The 16,347-nt window shown below is 46.6% G+C and overlaps 1 protein-coding gene across 1 annotated transcript in view; it reads left to right on the top strand.

Annotated features, from left to right (window-relative positions):
- WNK3 (WNK lysine deficient protein kinase 3) overlaps positions 1-16,347 on the top strand; it is a gene marked incomplete in the record, with an annotated part of 2,462,820 nt that overhangs the window by 2,005,902 nt on the left and 440,571 nt on the right.

Here is a 16,347-nt window from a genome sequence, read left to right as displayed (position 1 = left end):
AAACGTCATTCACTAATTCCCGTTTGATGGATCATCTCTTTTGGTCCTCAAGTGAAAGAAACCTTGACTAGGTGCGAGACAGATGGCAAGACTCTTTCTGCCGTCAGTCCGTTTTCTACTCCTTCTAGGCCTTACCCCAAAGGCCAGAAAAGTGGGAAAATGTGGTTCATAAACAATCTCAAGGGACTTAGCCTGGCCACAGAGTCGGTTCCCCACCAGAGGCAAAGGGGGAACAACAATGGTAGACGCCGCCCTAGAGGCAGGGGGTCCAGAACCAGGGCAATCGAGAAGCCTTCTCTGATAAGCCCTTTCAGCATCCCTGAGGTGTTGCCCGACTGCCCACCTTCGAGGCAGTCGGGAAGATTGTCACTGTACCCAGAAGCCTGGCTATCCCTGACTCAAAACAAATGGGTACAGTCCATCATTTCTGAAGGCTATTCCATTCCCCTCGTTCGCATTCCAAACCAATCAAGAAAATCCCTTCCAGATGTTCCACCGCTCAAAGGGATCTTGCAGCTTTGGAAATTTCAAAGCTGCTTGCAAAAGAACAATTCAGCCAGTTCCAGCAGACCAGCAAGGATGGGGAACCTAGTCCAGGTCCTGTTTAGTGCCAAAGAAAACAGGGGACTGGAGACCAATTTTGGATCGCACTACCTTGAACAAGTCAGTCAAGAAAACAAGATTTGGATGGTCACGCTGCAGTCCATCCTTCCCTATTGGGAAAGGGAAACTGGATGTGCTCTATAGACCTTCAGGATGCGTACTATCACATAAAAATGAACAGACGCTCCAGAAGATTCCTCCGCTTCAGGCTGGGAACCAGTCATTTTCAATTCAGGGCCCTGCCCTTTGGTCTCACCACTGCCCCCCGGGTGTTTACCAAATGCATGGCAGTGGTAGCTTCTCACCTGAGACGTCAAGGATTCCAGGTGTTTCCATATTTGGACGACTGGCTCCTCACAGCTCCCACCAAGCATCTTCTTCTATTGGCCAGGGACTACACCTTTCGCATTTGTCAAAATTTAGGCCTATTGGGCTCAAGGAAGGGACATAGATCCTTTCACTGCTTCCATCCAAATGATCCTTGATTTTCTAGCTGAACTCTTCCATGCAGGTTCATCTCCTTGTACTCTTAAAGTTCAATTGGCAGCTATTTCTAACTTTCATGTGGGCATTTCAGAGTCTGCCATAATGTCCCACAAGCTTTGCAAAGCCTTTTTGAAGGGAGTTTTTCTACTCAGACCTCCTATAAGAAATCCTCCTCCTCCTTGGGACCTAAATTTAGTTCTTAGTTCTTTGATTCTTTCCCCTTTCGAACCTGCAGCCTCCTGCTCTTTAAAATTGCTCTCATGGAAGACACTCTTTCTGGTAGCTATTACTTCAGCTAGAAGAGTTTCAGAACTTCATGCACTCAGCTGTCGACCTCCTTATCTGTTGTTCCATAAGGACAGGGTATCTTCTGAACCAACCCGTCTTTTTACCTAAGATAGCCTCAGTCTAACCTAAATCAAAGCATTGACCTTCCTGTGTTTTTTCCAGAATATTCTAACAGGTCTGAACAAAAATTGCATTGGCTAGATGTTCATCGTCAGTTAAGGTACTATTTAGATAGAACCAAACAATTCAGAAAATCTGACCAGCTGTTTGTCTCTTATGCAGAAGGCAGAAAGGGACTTTCAGTTTCAAAGGTATCATTATCTAGATGGCTAACATCTCTGATTTCCCTTGTTTATGAAATTAGACACCAAAAGCTGCCTAACAAACCTAAAGCCCATTCTACCAGAGCTTTGGCTACTTCTATAGCCTTCCAAGACAGACTGCCTATTGACACCATTTGTGCAGCGGCTACTTGGGCTACTCCTCACACTTTCATTTCTCATTATAAGTTGGATTTAGCTTCTAGGCATAGAGCTAACTTTGGTTCCACTGTTCTCAAGAGTCTGTTCCGTTAGGCCACCGGGACAAGGTGCTAGGACGGTCCCATCCAGCAAGAATGAAGGCGAGATAGACAACTTAACATATAGAAGTTATGTTCTTACCATAACGTTCCATGTTAGTTGTCTTCTTCGCCTTCTTCTTCGTCCCCCTCCTTCCCCTGGCCTGGACAGACCTAGAGGAGTTTTGATTGCGACCTCTCTTTCTACCACCTCTTTACTTTAGGTATATGCTGCTGTGCATATTTTCCTGGATCAGGATGTAGGTCACCCTTCTCTTCTCCCTGGTTTATAGAGGTGGACTTTGTTTATAGTTATTCTGTTACTATTATAAGCTGGGCCTAGCTTACAAACGAGATTTGAGGTAACTCACGCCTAGCATTGTGGGATATAAGGGAGCCTCGAGGCGTGGAACCAACTCTCGAGCTTTTAGAGTGGCCGTGAGCCGAGGTCGGCTCCGAACCCATCAAGCAAGAAGAAGGCGAGAAGAAGACAACTAACATGGAACGTTATGGTAAGAACATAACTTCTATTTAGATTGTGCTAGGCTTGTCTTCGGTAAGCGGTGTAATTACAATATGCCGTTGGATCCTCCGACGCCCGCTACCGCGAAGAAGCGCAAAGATAAATCTTTAAAGCCCAAGCAGGATGACTCGTCCGTTTCGGACGCCGGTTCTTTAGACTCTATGGTGGATTCGGTTGAACCAGCCGAGGTTCAACTGAGTCTCAGGGGGAGACGTTGGTTTTGCAAGATGTGGCCTCTCAGGAGTCAGGTCAGGCTGAGGGGGCCTCTCAGGTTGTTGTTCTCCCTTCTTTGCCTAAGGTGGTTAGGCCTTCTCCTTCTGTCTCTAAGGTACCTTCCAAAGGCAGGCCTGGTTTGCCTGCCAGAGGTGTCAGTCCTAGTTCTGCAGGTTCTGTGCCTAAAAAACACATGCTTAAAATGGCAGAAGATTTAATTACTTTAATCAGGGGTTCTATGCCCCCTCCTGATAAGAGGCCTAGGGTGGAGCCAGAAATGGAAAGTTTGGAACACGCTTCAGATTACTCAGAGTCTTCGGCTGAAGACATTCAGGATTTTCCTCCTTATTCTGATTCAGACGCAGAGGATTCCACTCCTTCTGCTTCTCCTCCAGAGGATTTTTCTTTTTCAGAAACCCTGCATTCTATGAGGGAGCATTTTAAATGGGAAGGTCAGGATTTCTCAGATTCCCGGAAGAGGCTTAGGGAATTTTTGTTTTTACCACAGCATAGGCCTTTGGCTATACCTCCTGTTTTGGATGTTGTTCAAGACGTTTTCTCTGAGGCTTCCCTTAATCCAGACTCTTTGCCTCCTGCTCCAGTTAAGCCGGATAGGTATTACAGGGTGCCTTAGGCTCATAAATATCTGTATAAGAGCCCTAGGGCCGACCCAGAAACTATTAGCCAGGGACCTAAGGGTGTCAGGGCTTCTGTTGTAAAGAATCCAGTTCCTATGGATAAGGATGCTAGAGCTTTGGAAAGGTGGGGTAAGAAAGTGTATACCTCTTCCACTTTAGCAATGAGGGCTTTGAATTGCCAGTTTCATATGTTGAAGTACCAGAATTTTCTCCTTACTCAGTTAAAATCTAAAGTGGATGCTTTGGCAGAGGGCATAGAGTGTAAGGAATTACAGGATTTGGTACATGCCTCTGATCAGGTGGGTAAGCATGCTTTGCAGTGTGGTTTTGATGCTTTACAGGCTTCTTCCAGGGTGGCTGCCACTGGTTCAGTTATTCAGGCACGCCTGGCTTAAAGATCAGAATTTGTCAGAGCATGTCAAAGCTAGGATTTTAGATGCTCCTTTGCAGTCTGAAGTTTTGTTTGGTTCTCCTGTGGAGGCTGTCTTGAAGAAAATGGAAGACAAGGCTAAGTCTATGCAGACTGTTAAAGATTTTTTGCAGGTGCAGCCCCCTAAGTTTAGCAGGAACTGGCCTGCTAAGGGTTGGACTTACCCTTCTTCTGATTCGCAGTCTAGGGGTAGATCTAGACGTGGTAGGGGCAGAGCTCAGAGTTCTTTCAGGCCTAGACCGTGGAGTTCACCAGCACAATCTACAGGTGAGGGCAGGGGCCAGTCCTTTCGTAAACAGGCCCAATGACCTGCATTTCCAGCTGCCAGATCCTTCCTGTCTGGCAGCTCCTTTGGGAGGAAAGTTGGCATTCTTCAAGCAAAATTGGTTTCTAGTCACCCAGGACAAATGGGTGTTGGATATTATAGACCGAGGCTACAAGTTTTATTTCCACACATTGCCTCCTTTCAAAGGCATGCCAGACGTTCCTCCTCAGCAAAGGGTAGAGGCTCACAAACAGATTTCTTTACTTCTTCAAATGGGGGCTATACAGCAGGTCCCTCTGTCAGAAGTGGGCCTCGGATTTTACTCTCGCCTATTTCTTGTACCAAAGAAAGGAAACACTTGGAGGCCAATTTTGGATTTATCTATCCTCAACACATATCTGGACATTCCAAGATTCAAAATGTTGACGTTGCAACAACTTCTGCCTCTGTTGGGCAAAGATCACTGGATGGTAACTCTGGATCTCAAAGAGGCTTATCTTCATGTTCCTATCAGGCCCAGTTGCAGGAGATTCCTGCATTTTCGGGCTGGGACTTTACATTATCAGTTCTCTGCATTGCCCTTTGGCTTATCTACTGCCCAGGGTATTCACAAAAGTTCTGGCTCCAGTGATAGCCTTCTTCAGGTTAAGAGGAATACAAATTTATCCTTATTTGGACGATTGCCTGATTCTTGCTCAAGACAAGCACGAGCTTCTTCACCATCTACAGTATGTTATGACAGTGCTAAGGTGCCTAGGGTATTCTGTGAACGAAACAAAGTCCAGTCTAGTACCCTCTCAGGAAATGTGCTTTCTGGGTGTGAGACTGAATACAGCTTCCCAGATGGCCTTTTGACCCCGGACAAGCAAAAGAATCTTTCACTTTACTTCCATCAATTGTCTCTACGGTCCAGGCTGACTGCAAGGACAGTCCTTCAAGCCTTGGGGTTCATGGCATCTTGTATTCTGGTGCTTCCCAATGCCAAACTGCATATGAGGAAGCTACAATGGTATCTCAAAATGTTTGGACACAACACTGCCAAGATCTGGACACTGTCATTCAGATAATACCTTGCATTCAAAAGGAATTTTTGTGGTGGGCTCAGGAATGTCACCTAAACAAGGGACTCTCTGTGACCCGACCAGAGGCGAGTCAGATTTTAACGACGGATGCCTCGGACAAGGCTTGGGGAGCACACCTCAATGGAAAATGGGTTCAAGACACGTGGCCTGCCAGACTTCAACATTTACATATCAACTTGAAGGAAATGTTAGCAGTCCAGTTTGCATTGATGGCTTTCAAGGATTTACTTCTCCCAGGGCAGGTTTTGATTCAAACAGACAACACTACTGTCATGTGGTACATCAACAAGCAAGGGGGAACCCATTCGTACCCTCTTTGCAGGCAAGCTATGATTTTGTGGGAGACTGCTCTCAGTTTGCAACTCACTCTTCAAGCAAGGTTTCTGCCAGGAGCACAGAACTCCTTAGCAGATGTTTTGAGCAGACGGATAGTGGATCCCCACGAGTGGAAATTGGATCCTCTTGTATTTCGACAGTTGACAATGATATGGGGGACTCCAGACATAGATCTGTTCACTTCTCCACTAAATTTCCAGGTGCCAAAGTTTTGCACAAAGATGTTTCATCCCACAGCTTGGAAAGTGGATGCTCTATCATTCAGTTGGAGCAATCTTCACGTCTATGCCTTTCCGCCTCTGCCTCTACTTCCAAAGGTTCTCTTGAAGGTCAGACAAGACAAGCCCTCCATGATTCTAATAGCTCCAGACTGGCCTCGACAGCACTGGTACCCTCTGCTGAGGAGTTTAGTACGGAACCTCCTTACCCTTTGCCTTTGATTCCACACCTTTTGACTCAGGAGGGCAATCATTTCCTCAATGTCAGGATTCAGTCCCTGCATCTAACAGCCTGGCATATTCTGTTTTAGAACCTGGAGGGTCAGCTTCCTCAACAAGTTTTGAATGTTATTTTGGAGGCCAGGAGGCCTAGTACAAGGAAAGTTTATGCTGATAAATGGAGGAGATTTTTTATTTGGAGCAAAGCAAAGAGCTTTGAGGTTTCTAGGCCTGATTTGAGTGTTTCTCTTCAATATCTTACAGAATTATTGGACAAGGGTTTGTCTTTCTCCTCTATAAAAGTTCATGCTGCAGCCATTTCTGCTCACTATGACTGTGACCCACCATTGTTTTCTCATCCTTTGTTTAAGCAATTCCTTAGAGGGGCAAAGAACATAAGACCCCCGCGTAGAGCTCCTACTCCGGCCTGGGATCTCAATTTTGTGTTGGTAAAACTTACTTTACCTCCTTTTGAACCTGCAGCTACAGCTGAGTTAAAGTTTTTGTCTTGGAAGACTGCTTTTTTTGTTGGCCATTACGTCTGCTAGAAGGGTTTCTGAATTACAGGCTCTAATGGCAGTTGAACCCTTCCTAATTTTTCATAAGGACAGGGTATCTCTGCGTACTAACCCTACTTTTATGCCTAAAGTGGTTTCAAATGTGGCCTTGAACCAATCTATTCATTTGCCTACTTTTTATGCAGATCTCCAAAATAAAGGGGAGAAAATTTTGCACACTTTGGATATTCACAGGCAGTTGCGTTATTATTTGAGCAAGACTAAAGGGTTCAGACAGTCTCAGCAGTTGTTTGTTTCTTTTGCTTTGGGTTCTCAGGGAAACCTGTTTCAAAACAAACTATTTCTAAATGGATTGGCCTTTGTATTGCTTTTTGTTATTCTCATCATGGTAAGGAGATTCCAGCTGGAATCAGGCCTCACTCCACTAGGGCTACTGCCACTTCTACTGCTTTTTTAAGGGGGGTAGCTACTAAAGATATTTTGGAAGCAGCTACTTGGAGTTCAGTGCACACTTTTTCTAAACATTATCATCTTCCTCTTTATTCCAAATCTAGGGCTGGATTTGCCACTGCAGTCTTACAGGGCATTTTGGCAGCTCCCAATGCTATATGATTTTGCCAGCCTCCCTTCACCTCTGCTTTGGGATTCTACCCATAAGTTATGACTGCAGCAATGTGAGATGAAGAACATAGTACAGTTTTGTACCTAACATAAATGTAGATGTTCGAAGATCCACATTGCTGCAGTCCAATTTACCCACCCTCCTTCCCCCTCTGTAGTTTGGAGTGGTTGTATGGTTTGGGTTGTAGCTGTTTTTTGTACATGGTTTTAGGGAGTTATTCTATTTTTGGCTGTTGCCTTTATTTTTAGGGCCTTCTGACATCTGGGGCAAGAAAAGACTGAGGAAATGACGTCGGTCATGCGCTTTAATACCTTGACGCTCTGACGTCAGATCTGAGCGCCCATGACCGACGTCAGCCTAATACTTTGGTATTCGGGCTGACCGAGGACAGCGGACTACCCATAAGTTATGACTGCAGCAATGTGGATCTTCGAACATCTACATTTATGGTAGGTACAAAACTGTACTTTTCCCTTAGAACCCATTTAAATTAGAGAGTTATCCCCCCCCCCCCCATCCCTCTTGTAGGTAGTGTTTTAGTTTAAGCTTTTCTTCTTTCTGATTGTTAGGTAGCCGTTTAAGTTAGAGGCTTCCTAATTTAAAAAAAATATATATCTTTAACTGTAGTATACTGTGTGTTTTTTGTGATTAGTGTCTGGTATTAGTTTTTGCTGTTCGGCCTTTTGGCCAAAACAATTCAGTGTAGTATCTTTCTAGCTGTGGATATGTCTAAAGAATCCAAGGTGTTTGGATTCAAGAAGTGTGACTCATGCTGTCAGAAAATGTCTCTGACAGATGGACACACTTCTTGCGTGTATTTAGGCGCAGTGCACCTGCAGGACTCTTGTTCTGTATGCCATGCATTTAACCCAAAAGTTTTGCAGGAGCGCAAAAATAAGCTTATTTTGAGGGGTCGTCTTAAGCCCCATGATTCACCGGCCAAGGCTCAGCCTGTGAAATCTCCTAAACTGACCAAATCGTCGGCTCCCAGCTCGGAGCCATCATTGGCCCAAGCCTTACCTACTACTTCGGTTCTGGCTGGAACTGAGGAGACTGCCTCCCCGTTGGCTCCACCAGTACCTTCGGAGCCATCGCAGACCCACAAGAGGCCGAGGTCCCCTTCTCTAGAGTCTATACATTCGGCTCCTCGGTCTCCCCTGTTGCAGAGTGACCACAGTCACAGATCCTCCCACTCTTCTCAGTCCTCTAGGCTCTCGGATCACGACGTGGAGAGAGTGGTCAGTAGGTTGTTGAAGTCGCAGGCACTGGCCAAAATGTTGTCCAGCCCTCCTCAACAGGTGTCGGCTCCGTCTGCTTCTATCGATGTTCCTCCTCCAACTCCATTGAGCTCGGAGCCGGGGTTTGTTGGGGTTCGAATCGTGGAACCGTCGGCACCGAAAATTATTTTTCCTTCGGTTCCGTCGGCTCCGATCCCCTCGATGGTGCCATCCATCGAGGGATCTGGGCGCCGAGACTCCCTCATCTGCTTCGAGGGGGCAAGTGGCATCGGACCCTTGTCCGACCCCATTCTCCCTCTCGGAGCAACGGGGCAGGTGAGCTTGGCTCCTACATCGGCCTCGGAGCCATCTCCCTCAGTGCAGAGAAGGATTCTGGTTTCCTTGGAACCGGAACCTTCTCTGCATCATGGCAGGGACACCTTCGATGTCATGAGGAGTGTACTGGCCTCTGAGTCAACTCCACTTTTGACCCCACTGGCTCCGTTCCTTGTAGTGCCTGCATCAACCTCTGCCCCTCCACCAGACCCCAAGCGTGGGGAACCGGCCCTCCAGAGCACCCCATTGGGTGTTTCCTCTTCTTCCGAGGCCTCCTCTGATCATTCAGTGGAGCCCTCTCGGAAGAGGAAGTGCAAGAGGAAGCACATTGACTCCCCCGAGTCTGTCACTTCGGATACGGATTTGGATGAATTGAAAGGGTCCCCAAGATCCCCCTCTGAAGATGTTTCCTTTTCGGACATCCTAGAAATGCTTAAGCAGAGGGGGAACTGGAATGCCCTAGCCCCTACCGAGGACGAATCTGTATTCCTGGATACATTCGGTTCCCGACCTTCCACCTCCTGGGTTTCTCCGCCTTTCGACCCACTAATGTCAGTGGTGGCTCAAAGGGCTTGGTCAGCCTCGGATACAGTGGAACCAACCCCGAGGAGACCCGCCAAGATTATCACTGCACCCCCTGATAAACAGTTCCTTACTAAGGGTGTTCCCGTAGATGCCATGGTGGTATCAGCAGCCACTAAAAAGGAGTTAGCGGAAACCTCTTCCTCTGTCTATCCTCCTAACAAGGAGTCTAGGACCATGGATAGATACGGGAAGCAAATGTTTGCTTCAGCGACCTTTTCCATGAGGTCACTGAATTACTTATGCCATTTTACCAGGCTTCAGAGGGATCTCCTGAAAGAGCTCAATTCTGTAGTCAACTCTTCCATGAGGTTCATTTCCTATGCAGCCGATGGTGCGAGTAGAGCCGCAGGTACAGGTGTGGCCCTTAGGAGACGCGCATGAATGCGGCTGTGTAATTTTGCGGAACCCTTTAGAGCGTCGTTCACCAACACTGCCTTTGACAGTTCCTTTCTTTTTGGACTACAGGTGAAAAACACACTGACTCAGTGTGAACAGGAAGGCAAGATTCTCTCTGCTGTTGGAGTCCGTTTTTCCACTCCTTCCAGACCATATCCCAAGGGTCAGAAGAGTGGTAAAATGTGGTTTCGGAAATCTCAGCGAGCCTCACCTGACACACAGTGATTTTTCCTCCAGGGGCAGAGGAGGAAACAACAACAGACGCCACCCTCGGGGCAGAGGGGGTCCGCAGAACCAGGGCAGCAGAGAATCCTTCTCTGACAAGCCCTTGCAGCATCCCTGAAGGGTTGCCCGGCTGCCCGCCTCTGGAGGCAGTCAGGGGAAGACTTTCACTGTACCCAAAAGCCTGGGAAAACCTAACGCAAGACAAATGTGTACACTCAATCATATCCAGAGGCTACATAATTCCCTTCTTTCAACCCCCATTACCGTTGAGCAAATCCCTTCCAGATGTTCCACTCAATCTGAGGGTCCAAGCAGTCATAGAAGTTTCAAGACTGCTAGAAAAAAAGAGTCATCCAGGAAGTCCCGGCAGACCAACACAGATCCAGAACTTACTCAAGATCCTTTTTGGTACCAAAAAAGACAGGGGACTGGAGGCCAATATTGGATCTCTGCAGATTAAACATGTCTGTTCAAAGAACAAGGTTTCGGATGGTCACACTACAGTCCATTCTACCCTTTTTGGGTCAGGACAATTGGATGTGCTCAACAGATCTTCAGGACGCATACTATCACATCAAAATGGACAGGCGCTCCAGGAGGTTCCTTCGCTTCTAGCTGGGAGCCAGTCATTACCAGTTCAGAGCTCTGCCCTTTGGTCTCACCACACACCCCAGGGTGTTCACCAAATGCATGACAGTAGTCACGGCTCACCTGAGGCATCGAGGATTCCAGGTGTTTCCATTTCTAGATGACTGGCTCCTTACTGCTACTACCAGGCATCAACTCCTTCAAGCCAAGGACTATACAATTACAATTTGTGCCCAGCTAGGCATTACTATAAATTTCGAAAAATCTGCCTTATTGCCCTGTCAATCTGTTACCTATATAGGAGCAGATTTAGATAGAAGAAGTATGTCCGCAAGGCTACCGCCAGAGAGGGTGGCCACAATTCGGCAGCAAGTTCATATCCTCATGCAATGCAAAAGGGTACAAGTAAGGTTGGTCCTTCAAACTCTGGGTTTTATGGCAGAGGCAATTCTTCTGATACCTCTGGCCCGTTTTCACATGAGAATTCTTCAGTGGCTTCTTTTCACACAGTGGTCCTATCAACAGCTCCCCATGTCTCACATGATCATGATTACAGAAACATGCAAAAGGCACCTTTCCTGGTGGATGGTCTCCCCACTAGTGTCTCAGGGCAGACAATTCATCCAGCCCCCTCCGGTTGTCACAGTGACCATGGATGCCTCACTGATAGGGTGTGGGGGGCATTATCAGGGCAGGACAGTCCAAGGCTCTTGGCAGCCTCACGAGTACCATCTACACATAAATGTCTTGGAGATGAGAGCCGTGCTTCTAGCGTTGCAAGCCCTTCAGGACTCTCTCGCTTCCGGGACCATTGCAATTCAAACGGACAATATGTCAGTGGTGTGGTGCATCAACAAGCAGGGCGGAACCAGGTCCTACCCCCTATGTGGAGAAGCACTCAGACTCTGGCAGTGGGCGATTTCCTCCCAACGATTTCTGATTGTGACGCACATCCCTGGGAAGTACAATGTCATAGCGGACAGGCTCAGCAGAGCTATTCTCATGCCTCACGAGTGGTCTCTGAATCAGGTAGTTGCGTATCTGATCTTCCGCAAATGGGGACAGCCTTGCTGCGATCTGTTTGCCACCCCCTTCAACAGCAAATGCAGCAACTACTTCTCCCTTTTACCGCTTCCCGGTCACCCTCCCAGAGATGCTGTAGTCCACAATTGGCCTCAGGGACTTCTTTATGCCTTCCCGCCAATGTTCATCGTGTTTCACTGTTGCTACCCGCAGTCGGCCTGAATTCCAAAGTCTTAGTCTGGCATCGGTTGCTGTCACCTCTTCCCTGACGTCAGTGCGCCAGGGGTATAAAAGATGCAGCCGACACCATTTTCTTCAGTCTTTCTTGCCGCACGGTGCCCGAAGGAAAAGCAGTTCGCAAGTGCCGGTTGGCCGACTCCTGAGATTTTCAAAATCGAATTTCAGATCCAAAGTCTTCATTAAAGCTAAGTACTCTGTTAGGGAAACTTTTTTTCTTTCTCCAGACCAATGTCAGAAAAAGTTAACAATTGTATTTCTTGTGGGAAGCAAATACCTCATAAGGATTTTTATTCTTACTGTATTCCTTGCCTAGGCCCTGATCACGATGTTGCTAGCTGTCGGTTTTGTGCTAGATTTAACCAACGCACTATTAAGCGTCGGTACGATTTTGCCTTTCATTACTTTGGCCGAAGGTTTAATTGCATAATGCCATCGGAACAGCCGACGACCGGAGTTTATAAAAAGCGCAAGGAAAAGGACAGGCATCCGAGGTCCAAAACGGACGACGAGGCCCCCGCTAGGCCAGTCGCCAGTTTGCCGGTTCTCATTGAGGTGCTTTCGCAGCCCCTGATGCCCGCTACCTCAGAGCCACAGGCCGTTTCCGACTCGCACGTGGAGCCGACTAGGCCTCTGTATACTCAAGGTATTGGACTCTCAGAAACTATTCCCTCAGATGGGTCTGGAGCCGCTGAGCAGGCATCGGCTTCTGAGGGTGTTTTCAGACCTACACAATTATATGTCAAGCCTTCTTCAGCTTCAGAGACAAAGACTAAAACAGCTTTAAAGACCAAGAAACAAGTACAGCATTCTCCTGGACAGACTTCCATGCCTAAGAAACAGATGCCAAAAATGGCCGAAGACATAATTACTTTGATAAGGGGTTCCTATCCCCCTCCTGATAAGAGGCCTAGGCAAGAGACAGAATATGACTCTTCTGATCAGGTTTCATTTTCCTCTGACTCCTTTTCTGAACAGGGATACTCTTTTCCTCCCAATGAGGATTCTGATGCTGAAGAATCTATTCCTTCAGCCTCTCCTCCTGAGGATTATTCTTTTGGGGAAACCCTGCATACCATGAGGGAGCATTTTCACTGAGAGAGCCAAGATTACTCAGAATTTAAGAAAAGGTTCAGAGACTTTCTTTTACTACCTCAGCAAAGACCTCTTGCTATTCCACCTGTTCTAGATATTGTAGATGATGTATTTTCAGAGTCCGGCTTGTCTCCTGACTCTTTACCCCCTGCACCTGCTAAGCCAGACAGATACTACAGGGTTCCAGACTCTCATAAATTTATATATAAAAACCTGCTGCTGACCCAGAATCTATATCTCAGGGTCCCAAAGGGGTCAAGGCTTCCACTGCAAAAAGCCCTGTCCCCTCTAATAGGGATTCTAGGGCACTGGACAGATGGGGGAAAAAAGTTTACACTTCTGCTACCTTGGCTGTAAGGGCTTTAAATTGTCAGTTTCATATGCTTAAATATTAGCAATACTTAATGTCACTGCTTAAACAGAAAATGTTGACAACTTCTGAATGTTCTGATAACAGGAAGTGCAGGATTTATTGCATGCAGCTGAAAAAGTGGGAGAGCATGCTTTGCAATGTGGTTTTAATTCACTGGAGGCCTCTTGCAGGGCCGCTGTTACAGGTTCTGTCATTAGAAGGCATGCTTGGTTAAAGGAACAGAATCTGCCTGATCATGTTAAAACAAAATTATTGGATGCTCCATTACAGCATGATACTTTGTTTGGTGTTAAGGCAGAAGAGGTGATGAAGAAAATGGAGGATAAAGCGAAATCCATGCAGACAGTTAAGGATTTCCTACAGGCACAGCCACCTACATTTAGCAGAAACTGGCCTGCAAAGAATTGGTCCTTTCCAGTGTCAGACAGGCCACAAAGTGGCAGATACAGATGCCCCAGAGGCAGATCCCAGCCCCAAGGCTCGTACAAGCCTAAACAATGGGGTGCTTCTACCTCCAAAAGCGGAGAAGACAAATCACAACCATACAGGAAACAGTTCCAATGACTTTCCTCTGCCAGAACCAAGCACTTGTCTTTTGGCAGCCCCCTTAGGGGGAAAACTAGTGCTTTTTTCACCAAATTTGGCACATGATTACCCAGGACAAATGGGTCTTGAACATAGTGTCTCAAGGCTACAGGTTCCACTTTCACACCCTGCCAAGGGCAAAAAGTATGCCAGACCTGCCACATAATCAATGGGCAGAGGCACAAAAGCAAGTTTCATCCCTCATGGACATGAGGACCATTCAGCAAGTACCACAACAAGAGCAGGGACAAGGATTTTACTCGAGACTTTTCCTGGTGCCCAGAAAGGACAAAGCCTGGAGACCAATACTGGACCTGTCTATTCTAAACACATTTCTGGACATTCCAAAATTCAAAATGTTGAGACTGCAGCAGCTACTGCCCATGCTGGGCAAGAAGGCTTGGCTCGTAACTTTGGACCTAAAAGAGGCATACCTGCATGTCCCAATCAGACAATCTTGCAGAAGATACCTCAGATTCATAGCTGGCTCAATGCACTACCAATTATCTGCACTGCCCTTTGGCTTATTTACTGCGCCCAGGGTCTTTACAAAATGCCTGGCACCAGTAATTGCATTTTGCAGACAGAGGAATTCAAATATACCCTTACTTGGACGACTGCCTTATTCAAGCAGAGAACAAAGACATTCTACTAAATCATCTGGCGTTTGTAAAAACATTACTAATTTGCCTAGGGTACATAGTAAACGAAAAGAAATCAAAACTAGTACCATCTCAAGAGATAATATTCCTGGGTGCAAGCTTAAATACAACTGCCCAGATGGTTTATCTCATGCCAGACAAAGGCAACTGACTTCTTACTTCAAAATGTTGGCAACAAAGACCCAGTTATCTGCAAGAAAAATTCTGCAGGCTTTGGGCTTCATGGCATCCTACATTCTGCTAATTCCATATGCCAGACTGCATATGAGGAAACTACAGTGGTATCTAAAAAGTGTTTGGACTCGACATTGCCACAGCCTGGAAACAGTAATTACCCTTATTCCCTGCCTGCAACAGGAGTTTCGATGGTGGGCACAGGCCTGTCACCACAACAAGGGACAGCCATTCACTTTACCCACAGCCAGGCAGACACTAACAACGGATGCATCAGATTATGCCTGGGGTCCCACATGGCAGGTAAATGTATTCAGGGCACATGGCCCACAAGCCAGATGCATCTTCATATCAATCAAAAAGAGATGCTAGCTGTTCAGAATGCCCTGACAGCTTTCAAGGATCTACTTCATCCAGGACAACTACTGATAAAGACGGACAGTATTACAGTCATGTGGTACATAAACAAGCAGGGAGGCACACATTCATACCCCCTCTGCAGACAAGCCATGACTTTGTGGGACACAGCATTGACTTATCAGGTTCACCTGCAAGCACAATTCCTGCCAGGAAAAATAAATACTCTGGCAGACGAACTAAGCAGAAACCTCATGGATCCCCACGAGTGGAAACTGGATCTACAAGTCTTCAGCATGATAACAAGGAAATGGGGATGCCCAGACATAGATCTATTTGCCTCCCCTCACAACTGCCATCTACAGAGATTCTGCACAAGGATTTACCACAAGCAAGCATGGAAAGTGGATGCCCTATCCTTCAGCTGGAAAAACCTAACAGTATATGCCTTTCCTCCACTGCCTCTCCTCCCCAAGGTACTCCTAAAAGTCAGACAAGAGAAGCCAAAAATGATAGTGATTGCCCCAGACTGGCCACGCCAGCACTGGTACCCAATCCTAAAGAACTTGTCTCAAGGTGCAGCCTGGACATTGCCTCAAACTTCTCATTTACTGACCCAACAAAACAATCAGATCCTGCACAGCCAACTCAGGACCTTAAATCTGGCAGCATGGCAGATAATGTAGCATTCAGAAAACTCCTCTCTCCAAAGCTGTAATGGATGTTATCTTGGAGGCCAGGAGGCCCAGTACCAGAAAATCATATGCAGAAAAATGGAAGAGATTCTGTGCTTGGAACCAGGAACAAGGAATTGACATGTTAGTACCAAATATTCCTCAGATTTTACAATACTTAACTGAGATGCTGGACAAAGGTCTATCCTTTTCATCAATTAAGATTCATGCCTCTGCCATTTCAGCCCATTACAATACGGAACCACCTATCTTTTCTCCTCCTTTAATAAGGCAGTACTTCAGAGGGGCCAAAAACGTAAGACCTCCAAGGAGAGCACCAACACCTGCATGGGACCTCAATTATGTCTTTGAGAAACTCACACTGCCTCCTTTTGAGCCAGCCTCAACAGTTGATATAAAATTCTTATGCTGGAAAACAGCTCTGCTGCTAGCAATAACCTCTACAAGACGAGTCTCTGAGTTACAGGCACTCATGGCTGTGGAACCTTTTATCATTTTCCATCCAGACAGGGTTTCTCTGAGGACGAACCCTACATTTATGCCCAAGGTGGTGTCCAGTGTGGCCCTTAACCAAGCCATTCACTTGTCTACCTTTTATCCAAACCCACAGAACAAGGGTGAGAGACGTCTGCATTCTTTGGACATACACAGACAGCTACGCTTCTACTTGGACAGAACTAAAGCTTTCAGAAAGGCTGAGCCACTTTTAGTGGCATATGCTGCAGGATCACAGGGAAAGGCTATCTCAAAACAGACTATTTCAAAATGGATAGGCCGTTGTATTCGTTTCTGCTACTCA

Source organism: Protopterus annectens, chromosome 8.part0, assembly GCF_019279795.1.
Source record: "Protopterus annectens isolate FY-2018-M chromosome 8.part0, PAN1.0, whole genome shotgun sequence".
Classification (NCBI taxonomy): Eukaryota; Metazoa; Chordata; order Ceratodontiformes; family Protopteridae; genus Protopterus; species Protopterus annectens.
Note: the sequence above shows the minus strand (reverse complement) of the source record. Positions and strands in the feature narration are given on the sequence as shown.